Source organism: Leptonychotes weddellii, chromosome 3, assembly GCF_054177405.1.
Source record: "Leptonychotes weddellii isolate Sample4059 chromosome 3, ASM5417740v2, whole genome shotgun sequence".
Taxonomy (NCBI): domain Eukaryota; kingdom Metazoa; phylum Chordata; class Mammalia; order Carnivora; family Phocidae; genus Leptonychotes; species Leptonychotes weddellii.
The window spans coordinates 60,040,096-60,056,451 of record NC_138371.1 but is presented as its reverse complement, the minus strand read 5'-3'; the positions used below and the strand labels follow the sequence as shown (position 1 = coordinate 60,056,451).

General features: G+C 40.3%; 1 protein-coding gene across 5 annotated transcripts in view; it reads right to left on the bottom strand.

Moving 5' to 3' along the window:
* Positions 1 to 16,356, bottom strand: part of GALNT3 (polypeptide N-acetylgalactosaminyltransferase 3) — a 65,030-nt gene that overhangs the window by 39,730 nt on the left and 8,944 nt on the right. For 2 of the 5 annotated variants that reach the window (XM_081814271.1, XM_006735849.3), the window contains exon 1: positions 3,739 to 4,480. The exons of 1 other annotated variant lie outside the window; for it this stretch is intronic. The gene's annotated coding sequence lies outside the window, so the exon portion shown is untranslated. Of the gene's footprint in view, positions 1 to 3,738; positions 4,481 to 16,356 lie in introns of those variants that run through there. 2 more of the 5 variants (XM_081814272.1, XM_081814274.1) reach the window with 1 other exon arrangement.

Genomic DNA, 16,356 nt, shown 5'->3' with positions numbered 1-16,356 from the left:
TAGTCTTTTTAGGGGCTAGGAGTCTGATTCCAAAAATTTGTCTCTTATATCTGTTTCATAGTAAAAGAAAAATATATATAAAATGTTAACAGACTACAACAATAAACTAGCTTATGTTTACTTTAATAATTTTTTTAACATCCCATCTAGCACTATTAACATGCCATAAAATTTAGAACTTAGAATAGAGCTGGACAGAATTATTTTTCTCTCTCAAACTTTCACTTGGTAATTGTTACCATCAAAATCCCCTCAGAAAAACTTTTCGTTTTCCCTGTCCCCAAACATACTACACTATGTTGAAGGATCCATTTAAAACACAGTAATGTACAGTGAAATTTCATACAGTTCCTATGTTTGAGAGATTTAGTCTAGCATCAGGTCCTAGAGTCTCAAGTTCTAAATGTTTAATGAGAATTAGAGTACAATTCTATATTTTTAAAAATATACAGTTTGGTTTTCTTGCTTTCAAATATGTGTGTGTATATGACACAGTATGCTAATAGAAAAATCAGCCTTAAAAATGCAAATTCAATAGGATGCCATTTTTTGCATTGTAGGTTCCAGCCATTTGTGGTCATAAAAATCAATCCAGTGTGTTGAAACCAGTATTTTTAAAATAATAGAGGGCGCCTGGGTGGCTCAGTCGGTTAAGCGACTGCCTTCGGCTCAGGTCATGATCCCAGGGTCCTGGGATCGAGTCCCACATCGGGCTCCCTGCTCTGCGGGGAGCCTGCTTCTCCCTCTCCCCCTCCCCCTGCTGGTGTTCCCTCTCTCGCTGTGTCTCTCTGTCAAATAAATAAATAAAATCTTTAAAAAAATAAAAATAAAAATAAAATAAAATAAAATAATAGAGAAAATCCACGTTGTGAGGTTAAATATTGTTTTGTGAGCCTTGTTACACATACACACACACACAGAGGGTACTGCACTGAAGCATAGAATACATTTCTTATTGAGGATTACAGTCCAAAAAGAAGTTTTAAAAATACTAATGTTGAAGAAGTGTGCTTGCCAGCCAAAAATCTAGAGTGTTGCCAATGGAGGGATGACCCTGGGTTGCTGCCTCATAAAATATATTTTAAGCCAATACAATAAAAGATCAGAAGACTAAATTATGTTGTCCATGTTGACTTAAAAAATTAACTGTGGCTCTGAAATACCAAGGAAGGATTAAACATCTCAATCCACATGGCATCTTCAATACACATGTGATCCACAGTAAGAGAAGAATGACATCCTCACTCATTCTCCCTGGAATTAGGCATCATCTGGACAAGTAGAAATTAGGGTAAATCAGAGCTGGACAAAGAACAATGGACTATTCTGTACTCATAAAGGCCTTACAAACTATATGAAAGACAAAAAGATAAACATCTTATGATAAGTGGGATTAAAGGTGGTGAAAAGATAACATGAGCCTTGAGTCAAGTCTCTGGAATAATAATGCCAAGTCTACCACTAACTTGCTAACTTGCTCAAGTTAGAATACCTCTCTCAGCTTTGGTTTATCACAAACTGGATGGATTGACTAAATATCCAAAGTGAGAAGGGCATCCTGATAATGCTAGGACAAGAGGAGATTCCTGATTTAAAGCCTCATTATCTTAATCTAGGGAAGTTTGTTTGTTTGTTTTTCTATTTTACAGATAGTTTAACTGAGGCACACTGTTACTCTAGCTAATGTAAACATGTTACATTTCTCCCTTAAGAGTAAAGATAGTCTAATGACATCTGGCTCAATAATCAATGAAGTTTAAATTAATACTCTAAACTTGAGGAACAACACCTACCTCTAATTTTTAAATAGTATTTAACATATGTATTTCTCCGAATGGAGAGATTAGGAGGGCCAGCCAGCCTCTTTTGACAAAAGCAGAAAGCATTGCTTGAAAATATCATTAATAATGACATCCTGTTTGTGTGGCTGACTTTTTATCTTTAACTGCACGTTAAAAAAAATAATAATAAATAAAACAAAAATGAGAGAGAGGGAGGCAAACCATAAGAGACTCAACTATGGGAAACAAAATGAGGGTTCCTGGAGGGGAGGAGGGTGGAGGGATGGGGTAACTGGGTGATGGGCATTAAGGAGGGCACTTGACGGAATGAGCACTGGGTGTTATATACAACTGAACTCTACCTCTGAAACTAATAATACAGTATTTGTTAATTTGAATTTAAACAAAATATTTAATAAAAACAACAACAAACTATAGGATTTGCCTAAGGTATTTTGTTAAGTGTGCAAATTTAAAATGTATTTTTAAAAACCAGCAAATATAGCATAAACAAATGTAGGCACTGGAATTGCCATTTATTATTAGAAATCTCTATGTATAAATGCTATATAGTTAAAGCGATATAAAAAGAAAGACGCTTGGTACAAATAAGCTGTTCAGAATGTTTAAACTAATATGTATGCTAGACTTCAGATATTAAAAAGTAAAAGTTAAATTTAAAGAATTCTAATTGTAGGGTATGACTTTAACCTCATGTCTTTTAGCCACAGACTCAAAGAAAATGTATACAGTAAAAGCAGCAACAGATTTTCTCACAACCGGAAATTCTCAAATGAAAACACAGCAACTTTCTTATTTTTTAACAACAGAATTTGAATTTAAATGTCTTCATTATGTAGTATAACTTTTATAGCAAGTTACACTGGCTTAATCACATTTTCTAAAATCAGAAAAATTGTTAACTCTATGGGGTTCTAAAAACAAATATAGTTATTTGATGAGCTTGAAGTGAAGTGTTTTTGATGAGTTTTGAGAGAGAAGGAAATAAAAGGCTAAGGTAAGCACCAGTTTCACACTCAATTCTTAAGCTTCAGAAAAGCCTAATTAGGCAGGGAAAGGAATTTGGGCCTGGCACACCCAGGTTCAGTCGTGGCAGGATCCTGAAACAAAGTTTTTCTGAACCTTTGAGTCATATGCCACAGGCAAACCAGAGCCGCGATATACAGGTCTTAAGTCAACAGGTCCTTTAACGAGATGGTGTGCGGTTGGTGAGTGGCAGTTGGATTTCTTCCTGCCACGAAGAAAATAGCTCTTCCCGATCAAACCGGAAAGCGGGCGCAGCTCTGGCTTAGGGAGTGCACCCGGAAAAGTGTACAGACCAGAGAGAGGGAGAGAGAGAGATGTCCGCGTCCCAACCACAGAGCGCTTTCCAAACCACTCGGAAACCATTTAAATGGCTAGGGCGGCCGCGGTTTCCAGCCTAGGACTGTCTGGGGTCCGGCTGGGAAAGTTGCCTGGCAAAGCCATGCCCTTTCCCGTCGCGGACTTGTTCCCCACCCCCCACCCCCGCCCGCCCCGGCAAAGGGACGAGAGGAGACCAGCAACCTGTTAGCACGCGTGCAAACGCGGCCGTCTCGCGCCTAGCCCAGCCCCTCAGACCTCCCCCCACTCCCAACTCAGACTCTCCCAGGGTCAAGCTGCGGGCCACCGGGACTTCTGACCGGGTCCGGCTCCTCGGGAGCCTCCCTACAGAGACTGCCAGGGGCGACAGGGCTAACCCCCGGCGCGCCACCTGCCCCGGCCTCGGGCGCTCCTTTCGGCGTCTCGGGAGGGGCAACTGAAACACTGCTCTCGAGACCACCTCCAACCGGCCACTGGGACCGTACCCCTCTCCCCACCACGTGAACCTTCGAGTCCGTCCTACCGCCCCTTGCGACGCTGCCCAGGGTCTACTGGTCCCCCCGCCCCTGGCCCGAGCGCCGCTCCGCCCGCTTACCTGGCGGGTGGGCACGGCAGGACGGCGGGAAGCAGCGGCCGGGCGGGCGCTGGACTTGGGCCGGGCGCCAGGTGCAGGTGGTGGCGGCGGCGGCGCCTCCGGTTGCTGTCGCTACAGTTGCCGCTCAGTCCAGCTCCGCCTCCGCCGCCGCCGCCTCCTGCCTTCCCGCTGGGTCTCCTGCGTTGCCAGGAGAGGCCGAACCGAGGCTCCGCTTCCTCTTGGAGTCTCCCAGGTGAGCTCCAGCCTGCGACGTCGGCAGGGGCGAGGCCCCCGCCCCGCGCCTGCGCGCCAGGCTCCCGCCCCGCCCAAGCCCTACCTGAGCGCTCCAGGTGAGGACCGAGCGCCGCGCTCGCTGGGTGGGGGCGCTGTCCCCGCCGAGCGCAGCCGCCGCTCCCCTTCTCTCTCCGCGGACCGTGAGGCTGGTTCTCCAAGCGAGGCGCGTCTCTGCCCGTCTACATTTGAGGAGTCCTGCCCTGACCTGGTGGCAGTGGTCACCTTGTAACCAGAAGTCAGTCTGGGTCCTTGGGGAACCAGAAGGTCTGTATTCCCCTCACACACTTCTGCTCCTCTCCACGGTTCGCCAAAATGAAGGGGTGCACTGCCGGGAGACCGGGGGGCCCAGTGCCCCGGAGAACCACCTCATGACGGCTGCAACTCTTGGCTCGTACGGTTTACTCGAGCAAGGTTCAGCAGCTTCTGTCACCAGTTAGGTTCGTGAGCTATTGGGTGAGCTTCCTTCCCATGTACTAGTCTTGATTTCATCACTTGACTCATTCGGCACAGCTAGTGGTTTCCGTTTCTGTAAGCGCGCTCTCTGGTAGGGGCGCCTCACGTCCAAAGGAGGAGCCTCCCTCTTCCAGAGAAGAGTCTCTGGTATTTGGCAGAGCCTTGCTAACTTGGGGGGCACCAACCCTTCCTGGATTGCTATCGAAAGGCAAACCAATTCCCAGAGGAGAGAGAAAGCAGCGACAATAGAGAGAAACCTGCTGTCCTTGTTTGGAAAGACACTGGCTTCCTGGAGAGGTTTTCCTTCTACTGTGGGTTTGCTTGAAAGCTCAGCATCTATTGGGAGGGTGACAATGCAGACTCTAGGGAGATAGGGGGTTTTGCCACTGTTTTTAAAGACAGAATTTGTCTAACAGTATTTTTTCCTTTTATGATATTTACTACTTTGTTTCAGCCTTCCTTCTGCTGTTATGACAAACATTGACACACCCAAAAGCAGGACTTAAAAATGGCCTTTATACCTTCCTATAAACTCATTCACTATTTGGCTCTATCTTCAATGTACATATAAATAGAAAAATAGCCAAAAATGTTTTAGTATCATGTTAAATTACATGGTGGTAGGTTTTTCTATAAAGTTTAGCTGTGGTCTTCCTCCTGTATTTTGACACATATACTTATGGTTTCTATTTATTGGTATATTAGTGTTATGTGTGACCTAAAACTAAAATTTAGAAATACTGGTTAGTATAGTATCAATAGGTGTAACTTTAGAACTTGGCTAGTCTGACATTGGTTTTAGCATCCACAGTACTATTCCTTTTTTTTTTTTTTAAGATTTTATTTATTTATTTGAGAGAGAGAAAGAGAGAGAGCACACAAATGGGGGGGAGGGGCAGAGGGAGAGGGACAAGCAGACTTGTGCTGAGCAGGGAGCCTGATGCAGGGCTCCATCCCAGGACTCTGAGATCAGGACTTGAGCCAAAGGCAGACGCTTAACTGACTGAGCCACCCAGGTGCCCCCATCCAGAGTGCTATTTCATACCACACCTATGAATCAGATTTAAAACTTCGGTTAGTTGTTTGTATTGTAGTTATTTTGCAAGCATCAAGGAAACTTTCTGTGTTTGTGACATTTTAATATCACTACCTACAAACAATTTTTAAGCTTTCCCTCTCTCCCCTGCAAAAAGTTCAAGAGCTCCTTATGTGTATGACCATACTAACTTGATAATATTTGTCCTTAGGTCCAAATCTGAAAATACTACCCACCCAAGTCCACCTACCCAGCCCCTTTTTTTGAGGTTCTGCAACTTTCTTTGTTGTTTGCCTCCAGATGGAGATTAGAGGCTCAGTCTTTGGGAAATTTGGGAGAAATCCTAAGTGTATAACCACAGAGTCTGTTTCCCATGCCTTGCATCACCCATCTCTGAATGAGGCAGGAACTGAAGATTATCAGAGTTTTGAGGTCCCACCAGGCAAAGAACAACAATTTTGGCTGACAAGAGCAGAACAGAGCAAATGGATATAGAATAGCAATTTGGAATCCAAGGACTGAGATGCATTGACAGCAAGACAAGTAAAGTCAAATAATGATTGGAAAAAGAAGCTAGGGCAGACCTGCAAAAAGAGAGAGCAAGCAAATAAGACCAAAATGCTGCATGAGGGGTGAAAAAAGAACAGAACAAATATAAAAATCAGAAGTTACTAAAAATTGACTGCCAGTTTTACAATAGAGACAGACAATTTAAACAAGGAAAACAGTTTTTTTGGGTCTGGCATACCTACCAGCATTATGGGTACTATTTCATTTCATTCTGAAAGCAAAGTCTTAAAATTAATAAAAGTTTTTTACTTAACAATAAAATCAAAATGCTGCAGGCCCAGAAGAAAAGTATTATGCTGCAATCTTTAATGCCCTAAATCCAATGAGATAAAGAGTTTTTGAAAGTATCATCCTATTCAAGATTATGAAATACAGAATTTGTGTTATAAAGGGGAAATTAGTATTTCTTTATAAAATAAAACCCAGGAGACTTAGTGTAGACATGCTTCTCAGAAACAAGCTTATTTCAGTACTGCATGTTTGGCATGTAATGGCAGTTAAAATAGAAAATTAGAAAGATTTCACATAGGAAAGAAGAAACATATCTATCTACACATGGCGGGGGATGGGGGAGAGAACTAGCCATAAAATGCTTATTTATATAGAATTAAAATAATATTCACTGTTTCATAATTTTTGTTAACATTTAAATTAATGCCAAGACCAGTATCTAACACTGAGTAAGTACTCAATAAATATTTGTTAAATTAATAAATTGATCCAGTAAATACCATGAAAAAAACCATCATGCATAATGTCTTACGCTGAGTACAACTCCAAAGAATGGTTTAACCAAATAGTATGGAGAAATAATCTAAGGCAAGTAGACTAATGGACTAAGAATTTGAGGGACAAGCGTCTAGTAACGATAGCTATCAGCTATCATGTCCTGATGTTTCAAAAGGCACTCTGCAAAGCAACTTATACTCCTACAAGTTAGTTTACTTCTGGGCTTAAATTTCCTCTTCCTCAAAATAAAACACTGGTACAAGGTGATTACCAAGTTCCTTTACACATTGATTCATGTAAATTCCATGATAAGATAATGGTAATGCAAAAAAAAAAAAAAATCCTCTGGATATAGGAATAGCAATTAATGGAAACCAAAGATGAAGGAATGGGAATTACTTAACTGAGATAGAAATTTTAATTCATAAAATTAATTATAATATATAATATAACTAGTAAAATTATTCAGATTCACTAAGTCCAACTTTAAATGTCTTTAATTTGTTAATTTGTTTGTTGGTTACCCAGGGCTTAGCAACTTTAGCTTGAAACATAACTGCCTGCCTGGCTTAGCCTTTAAAAACAATTTTGCCTTATGTGGAAACTGGAGTCTTCAGTCAGATCTCAAAGTCAAACTGAGAGTTTGGCTCAAAGACTAAACAGATTGAAATAATTTCTACTAAAAGAATTGAAAGGCTATTGATTTAAAAGGAGAATAGTGCTGGTACCATAGTGAAGAGCCACAAATATGTGGGTATTTTTTTTTTTATAACTATTCAGCATAATGCTACATTGTGTTTAAAATATTATAAGAGTTAAAACAGTAAAACCATGAATAGATTATTTTTAGTATGAACTTTTTTGGACAGTGTCTTGTATGAAGATTGCTTATGAGGGTTTTTTCCCCTCTAAGAATATCAACAGAACAACCATCTGCGACTTTCAAAGAGGTACAGATTTCTATGATTGCGCTTATTGACTTAAAATGCAACAGAACTATGTTTTGTTAATCTTGTACCCTTAATGCTTGGCGCGTAGTAGGTGCTCAATAAATATTTGATGAAATGGATTGAGTAGAGTGCAGTGTTTCAAGCTTTTAAGCATTAGCATAAGAGCAAAAAGAAATACCATGTTGAGTCAGGCTAATATTCAATCTAGCTAGCTCTAAATTCTGACAGTGGCATCAAAGCATTTCTTCTGGGAAAAGATGGTGATAGTCCTGCATGATGTTGACCTCAGATATGTACTCCAGGTGTCTCTTACTCACTCTTTCCTAAATTGATCTCTCTTTTTCTATAAAATGGCTTTTTAAATTGTAATTCAATTCATATTTATTTTAGAAAAATCAGAAAATACAGATAAACTAAAGGGAACCAGTTGGAAACACCCCAAATTCCTCCCATGTAGATAAATCAGTGCTAACTACCAGACCTGTTTCTACTGTTTATCTCTCCAGATACTTTTGAAAAACGAGGGAGAGTGGAATGAAAGATATAGAAGGAGACAGAGACGTGTTTTTAAAATAAAAACTAGGTCATATTGGGATCTTGTTTTGTAGCCAGAGTTTTCTACTTAACATATCTTTCCATGTCAATGAATTCATTTTTTTTACAGCATTGTTTTTAATTATTGCATGGTTTCTTTTTGTATGAATATATTTAATTAGTCACTTATTGGACAATGAAGATTGTTTTCAAATTTTGCTAAATTTTGCTATTCAAACCGTGCCATGATGCTCACATTCTTTAGTGCTCACTATCTTCATCTGTGGACACATTTACACTGCCTTTCTTCTGACTTTGTTAAGCCACTTTGTATCAACCACCCAAGATCCTAAACAATGATATTAGAAGAATCACATCACAAAGACAAATCAAGGAAAATATATTAATGATTTAGCACTTCCTATGTGTAAAAATATTAATTCTAGTTACCAAAACTTTACGTAAAGCATACTAATTATAATTAAAACCTTATCAGAAGGACATCTGGCTAGCTTAGTTGGAAGAACGTGAGACTCTTGATCTCAGAGTCATGAGTTCCAGCCCCACGTTGGTTATAAAGATTACTTAAATAAATATTTTTTAAAAACCTTATCATTTTAGAAATAGGAAAGTAGAGTATGCCCTTAATATGGAAAAGTCAGATCTCTTACCTTCTCCTGATCATAGCACACTAAGCTTCCCACCTCTGAAAATCTGTGTGTCTTTCTTCACTTCTCCAAATCCCCTCCAGCCCAGTGAAGGCCCTAGTCTCCTATGGAACCTCCTAGACCAGCCCAAATCACCTTGGTATTTCTTAATTCCAGTGCAGTAGCATAAAGTAAATTTCCTTCCTCCCTTGGTCCTTGCCTCCCTCCTTACTCCAATTTCAAGAAGGGAGAATTGTGGACAGACACTACAAATGGTATAATTTGTTGCCAAATGAGTTATGATAATTTGTTAAATAACTTAAGTCATAGAAGATAGGGATATTCTTTTAGCATAATAGCTCTCAGATATTAGGCCAAAAGAAATAGCATCATTGTGACTAAATTCAAGAGAGAAATATTGATTTTTCATGCATATTAGAAGGGGAATTTTGAAAGAAATTATATTTTTTCAGTGTCTTTGATTTTTTTTAAAGATTTATTTATTTATTTTAGAGAGAGAGAGAGAGCAGGGGGAGGGACTGACGGAGAGGGGGAGAGAGAGAGAATCTCAAGCAGACTCTGGCTGACTATGGAGCTCAATGCCAGGCTCAATCTCATGGCCCTGAGATCATGACCTGAACTGAAATCAAGAATCAGAAGCTTAACCGACTAAGCCACCCAGGTGCCCCTTAGTGTCTTTGATTTTTAATCTATTAACAGAAAAGTAATTTACTGCCCAAGTAGTATCTCATCATCATACCGCCTTCTCTCCCCCCCCCTTTTTTTTATATTTGAGAGAGAGAGAGCATGCACATGAATGAGGGGAGAAGGAGAGACTCTCTAGCACACTTCCCACTGACTGTGAAGCCCGACTCAGGGCTTGATCCCACTACCCTAGATCATGACCTGAGCCGGAATCAAGGGTTGGGTGCTTAACCAACTGAGCTACCCAGGTACCTGCCTCCTTCTCTACATTTAATCACAAAATTGGAATGTACCTGTTCTCCACTCCCAATGGTATCAGCAGACTCTGAGAGCACAGTGCATTCCTCACTTCCACAAAGTTTCAGGGACAGGGATTCCTGACATACAACTGACATTTGGGGCTGCACACAAAAAAATCATGGTTAGGGAAGGAAGTTTCTTTATTTCAATTGGAGCAGTTGGTGAATAACAGCGAAAAGGGGAGTGGGAATGTAGATATTATAGAAAGAGGTTAAATGTCTTAGAAATGACAGAGGAGTAGAGGACAGAGGAATCACCCATGTGGGACATCCTCTTAAGGCTTAAGGAGAATCTCTGGGGACACATCCCCCCAAGGCCCGGTACTGTGGCTTCACTCCTGGGAGTGAATACGGAGTGGAGGTAAACAAGGAATATCATCCAGTTTCTTTCCCTCTTTCCTTTTCCCCCTCACTGCAAACTCTGTACAGCTTTGGAATGATTAGCTAAACTCTATTGTAAAGATCTTAGCATTCATCGAGATAGAGTGTATATTTGATTCACAGTAAGATAATACCCAGCAGGATCTCTACTAGCCTAAACAGTGTTCTGTGTGAATTAGAAAATGCCATCCATGAGCAGAGAGAGTCCATGAGTACATGGCTTGGCAAGTGGATGACCCCTTCCTCGAAGTAGATGCAAATCTACTCCAGGGCATCCAGTGAGCTGAATGGAACCCAGACTGCATGTCAGCTCTACTTGCCCTTTGGCAGGATACTTTTATGCAGGGCATAGCATAACAACCTGGTGTCCAATCAGGTGAAATCCGTTTCTTCACCCTTTGTATCTGGAGAGTCTGTGCCACTTGCATTGACCAATAGAATATGGTAGAAGTGATGTTATGTCACTTCCAAGGCTATGCTTTAAGTGATTTTTTTACCCTCTGCTTCTATTCTCTTGGAATGTTGCCATGCTATGAAGAAGCCTGGAGTGAAAGACCATGTAGAGGGAGAGGCCCAGCTGTCCCAGACGTTCAAGCTGAGCTCAGACCCTAGCCAACCACCAGCTAAATGCAACTTTGTTACTGATCCCAGGCAAATACCAGCGGAAGGACCACCTGGTTAACCTACAAAACCATGAGAAATATTAATTCATTGCTGTTTTAAGCCACTAAGTTAAGGGGGAATTTTTTTTTTAATTTATTTAACCATTTCATCTAAACTTGATGTCTCAACAAGAACAAGAAGATAAGCACCTTTTACATTTGTGCACCCTCTGTACTCTCCAGAGAAAGGTTTTGAGATGCAAAAGCTTGGATTTATTAGAATTTTTGAAGTCTAAGCCTTGAATGACTCTGAGTAAAATATGTGCTATAAACCATACATTTTAAAGAATATATGCCCATTCTGAATCAGCTTTCTATCTCCACCCCAAATCTTGATAAAATTTGTACAGAATGGGGAAAGAGAAGAGAGTCGGCGGAGGGGGGATTAGAGATGGGGGACATTGGCAGCATGCCTGAGCAGAAGCTCTGGAACGTCACCATGTAGGAATGCCATATTGCATCAATGCACACTTGACCCTAAAAAACAGGCTGTGAGGAGACTCTGACAGCAAAAAACAAGCTACCCTGCAGAACAGTGAGACCCCAGGGTTTATTTCTTGCCCAATGTTGAAGAATGGTAAGAACAGAAAACATTTCCAAATAGGGTATTGGACAGCCCCAAGGTCTCTTGTGCCCCAGGAAGATTCAAAGAGCCCCCCAAATGCTTCCCAATGCAGGAGAGAATGATTTAGATCGGGATGTCTTTGTAAATTAAATTTTATCAGAAGAGACGCATGCCCATTCCTTTACCTATTGCTGTGGTTGCTTTGATGCTACCAAGGCAGAGCTGAGTGGTTGTGACAGAAACTGCATGGTCTGTAAAGCCCAAGATACTTACTATCTGGCCTTTTATTGAAAAAAAATTGCCAATCCTTGTTTTAGATGAAGCACAAAGAGCTGGGAAAACCTAAATTTTCTGCAATAACACATAACAAAAATGAAATGCTAACCATGACTAAAAGGGGCATTGGGGACCAGGATGTAGTATCAGCAGATGACAGCCTGGATACTTGTGATGGCCTAATGCCAAGTGTCCCACACAAATACATTTTCTGACTCCCATCCCATACCTTGGAACATCCTAGGAAGAACCTATGGAATGCAGTTTTGTTCCTCATGAAACAGGGGAAGTCCCAGATTTACTGATAGTTATTACCACCAGGTGATATAGGGATTTGAAAGAGAAATTAAACTTAGGTATAGATGTCAAAAAATAATTTTACATTGAGTTTCTCATATATCTGATTCTGTCTTCAGAAACTAGCACCCACTACAAGGCCTTCCATAGTAATAAGCACAGAACTGATGCAAAAGAAATCTATGTTGAATGTTCAGCCTCAGTAGGATTTCCTTTGGTCTCTTACCTTACCAAACAGCATGATGGTATTGCCTTTTTGTATAGGAAGTATGTAGTCACAACTCATGTCTTTTTTTTTTAAGATTTTATTTATTTATTTGACAGAGAGAGACACAGCGAGAGAGGGAACACAAGCAGAGGAAGTGGGAGAGGGAGAAGCAGGCTTCCCGCCAAGCAGGGAGCCCGATGCGGGGATGCGGGGCTCGATCCCAGGACCCGATGCGAGGCTTGATCCCAGGACCCGGGGATCATTACCTGAGCCGAAGGCAGACGCTTAACCACTGAGCCACCCAGGCGCCCCTGACAACTCATGTCTTATATAAGCTTTCTCTGTTGATGGTGATGCGCATTCCTTCCCTCCATTGTAAGGTTTTTTTTTTTAAATTCCCTGAGACAACCATTCTCTTGTTCCAAACCTCAAAAGTAAAAGAGAATGGTGGTTGGGAAACATGTATGAATTGAGTGGGAGGAGATGGTGGGGCAGGCATCCTGAGGTCTGTGGTTTATGTCACAAAAAACACTGGTGAGAGCTTTGGAAGAAAAGGAAGTTGCTTATAATCTGTTAATATGACTTTATGTTCTTGTACTGAGAAAATTTTACTTCCTGCTTTGAGCTGGGATGTGGGGCAGGGAGAACATTTACTGAGTACTCACTCTGTCCCAGCAATTCTCCCTACATTATTTCATTTAGCCTCCACAAAATCCCTGTATAATCTCTCGAGTGAGGAGACCTCAAGAGGAGTTCAATCGAAGATGCATGGCTCATGGAGTTGGACTAGGAAAGCAGGTCTGTCAGACCCAAAACCCATGCTCTGTCAAGCCCATCCTGTCATAAAAGTTATAAGATTATTTTGCCCTGAACCCCACGGTGAATGATTTTGTATCTTCAGCTTGTCTTTAAGGCATTCATTGACAAATTCTATTTTCACAGTTTCTATTTCATTTGTAAATGATAACATCTGGAAGAGTTAAGCAATATACGGGTTTTTTCCCCACACATATATCTTACAATATCTTCAAATATGTTAAATCCAAAGTTGTTAATTTTGTTTCATATAGAGATTCCTTTAAATATAAGATGCTGGGGGGCGTCTGGGTGGCTCAGTCGTTAAGCGTCTGCCTTCGGCTCAGGTCATGATCCCAGGGTCCTGGGATCGAGTCCCACATCGGGCTCCCTCCTCGGCGGGAAGCCTGCTCTCCCTCTCCCACTCCCGGAGCTTGTGTTCCTGCTCTCGCTATCTCTGTCTCTGTCAAATAAATAGATAAAGTCTTTAAAAAATATATATATATATAAGATGCTGCGGCGCCTGGGTGGCTCAGTCGGTTAAGCGGCTGCCTTCGGCTCAGGTCATGATCCCAGGGTCCTGGGATCGAGTCCCACATCGGGCTCCCTGCTCTGCAGGGAGCCTGCTTCTCCCTCTCCCACACCCCCTGCTTGTGTTCCTTCTTTCGCTGTGTCTCTCTCTGTCAAATAAATAAATAAAATCTTTAAATAAATAAACAAACAAACAAATAAATAAATAAAATATAAGATGCTGTGAAACAGTCATACCAAAAAACAAACACACTGATTTCTACAATCAGAACACTGAGGGGCGCCTGGGTGGCTCAATCGTTAAGCGTCTGCCTTCCGCTCAGGTCATTATCCCCGGGTCCTGGGGTCTGGTTCCGCATCGGGCTCCCTGCTCAGTGGAAAGCCTGCTTCTCCCTCCCCCACTTGCCCTGTTTGTGTTCCTTCTCTTGCTTTGTCTCTGTCAAATAAATAAATAAAATCTTTTAAAAAAATTTAAAAAAAAGAACATTGAGGATCACAGGAATCTCTAGGTAACACAGGAGGATAAAAGAGGGCCCAAAGCTATCTTAATACAGCCTTCCATTTTAACAATAGATACACAAGTTGTTCATTTGGGCATTTTAAGTATAACTTTAAGTATAACAAAGATTGCCCCCAAAGCGGTTAAAAATCTGGCATAATTATATAATCACTGGTGATGTTATATTTAAAAACATAAAATCCTCCAAAGTAATGCTTTGTACTATTTAATTGTATAATTTTGACCATCTAGTTATAACCAGAAAAATGTAAATGTCTCCAAATTGATATTTTGACATAAAAATATGAGTCTCTCCTACTTTTCAGTAATATACAAACTTCAGTTGAGAGTGAAACACTTGTGAAGAATTTTGGGCCAATAATTCTTGATTAAACCAATCTCTTGACAGAAGCAAAAATGTGAATTGAGAAGATACAATAAAACTCATTATTATATTATAAAAAATAGAATTGTGAGTTTTGTAATTCAATTGTATTAGAGCCCATATAAAGACAATAGATAGATGTATGGAATTGCAGTGTGTGGGCTGTACTAAAGAAATCATTCTAGAGGCATATAATATAAAGCTATTCAGTGAAAGGTAGACTAAAGTAAGAATCATCATGCATAGGGGCACCTGGGTGGCTCAGTCGTTAAGCGTCTGCCTTCGGCTCAGGTCATGATCCCGGGGTCTCTGGGATCGAGCCCCGCATCGAGCCCCCTGCGCGCATCGGGCTCCCTGCTCGGTAGGAAGCCTGCTTCTCCCTCTCCCACTCTCCCCGGCTTGTGTTCCCTCTCTCGCTGTGTCTCTCTCTGTCAAATAAATAAATAAAATCTTAAAAAAAAAAAAAAAAAGAATCATCATGCATAAATACGTTTTACAACATCACAATGAGAGAGTTTTTAAAATAACTCTTCATTTCTAAAAATTGTCAAACACCAAAGACCTGAGACAGCCTGTCAATTTGTTTTATGGAATTTGACCTTTGGTAGCATCACAGGCCATAATGAACTGGACTGACTAGTTTTGCCATTTTTTTTTTAACAGCAATTAAACCTTATCATAATCTCACAAAAATCAGGAAATAATGTCCCAGGCCATACACAAGTAGATGAGTTATAAAGGACTGAAAATTATATTTTCAAAATATTTTTCTTAAATATAATAATGGTAATGGTTGTGTAGCAGTCTTTGCTTTTTATTGTTTTTACCAAATACTGAGCAGTTTCAAAAGAACATTTAAAACATATAATATACAATGAATGATAATGCAACAAACAACTGCGTACCTACCGCCTACTTCAAGAGAAAGAATATTATTCTGATACCTTCTGTGGGACCCTTTCAATTCTACCCTTTGAATTTTATATTTTGAATTTTATATAACTTTGAATTTTATATTAAACATTCCTTTGCTTTTCTTCAGAGTTTGCCACACATGTTTGTATACAACAAAATACTGGTTAATTGTGTACATTTTTCCCCCAGGTCAGTTCCTCTTTTTTCTAGTTGAAGTATGACTAACCTACAGTGTTACATTAGTTTCAGGTGTACAATATAATAATTCAACAATTCTAGACATTACATTGTACTCATCACAATAAATGAACTCTAAATCCCCTTTATCTACTTCATCCATCTCCCCACTCACCTCCTTTCATTCATTTTTACATTTTTAAAAAAGATTTATTTATTTATTTTAGAGAGAGAGTGCGCAGGTTGGGGAGAGGTAGAGGGAGAGGGAAAGAATCTGAAGCAGACTCCCCACTGAGCACTTGATCTTATCACCCTGAGATCATGACCTGAGCTGAAATCAAGAGTAAGAAGCTTAACCAACTGAGCCACCCAGGTGCCCCCGGAACATTTTTACATTTTATATATTATAGAAATGTACGTATAATATTCTACTACTTGATTTTTTTTTTTTGCTTACTATTTACATGAGATTTATACATGTTTTCTCATGTAGCTGTTACTATTTAATTTCACACTGTATTGGTTTTATCCATTCTGCTCTTGATCAACATTTGAAAAATTTCTAGGTACATGTATGAGAGAGAAAGAGATTACAAACAATATTGCTAAGAACATTCTTATACTTGCCTTCTGGTACATGTGAAAGAGCTTCTCTTGGATAAATACCTAGGAGTGAAATTGCTAGGTTATAGCAAATTTACCAGATAATGCCAGTTATTTTCCAGAGTGAT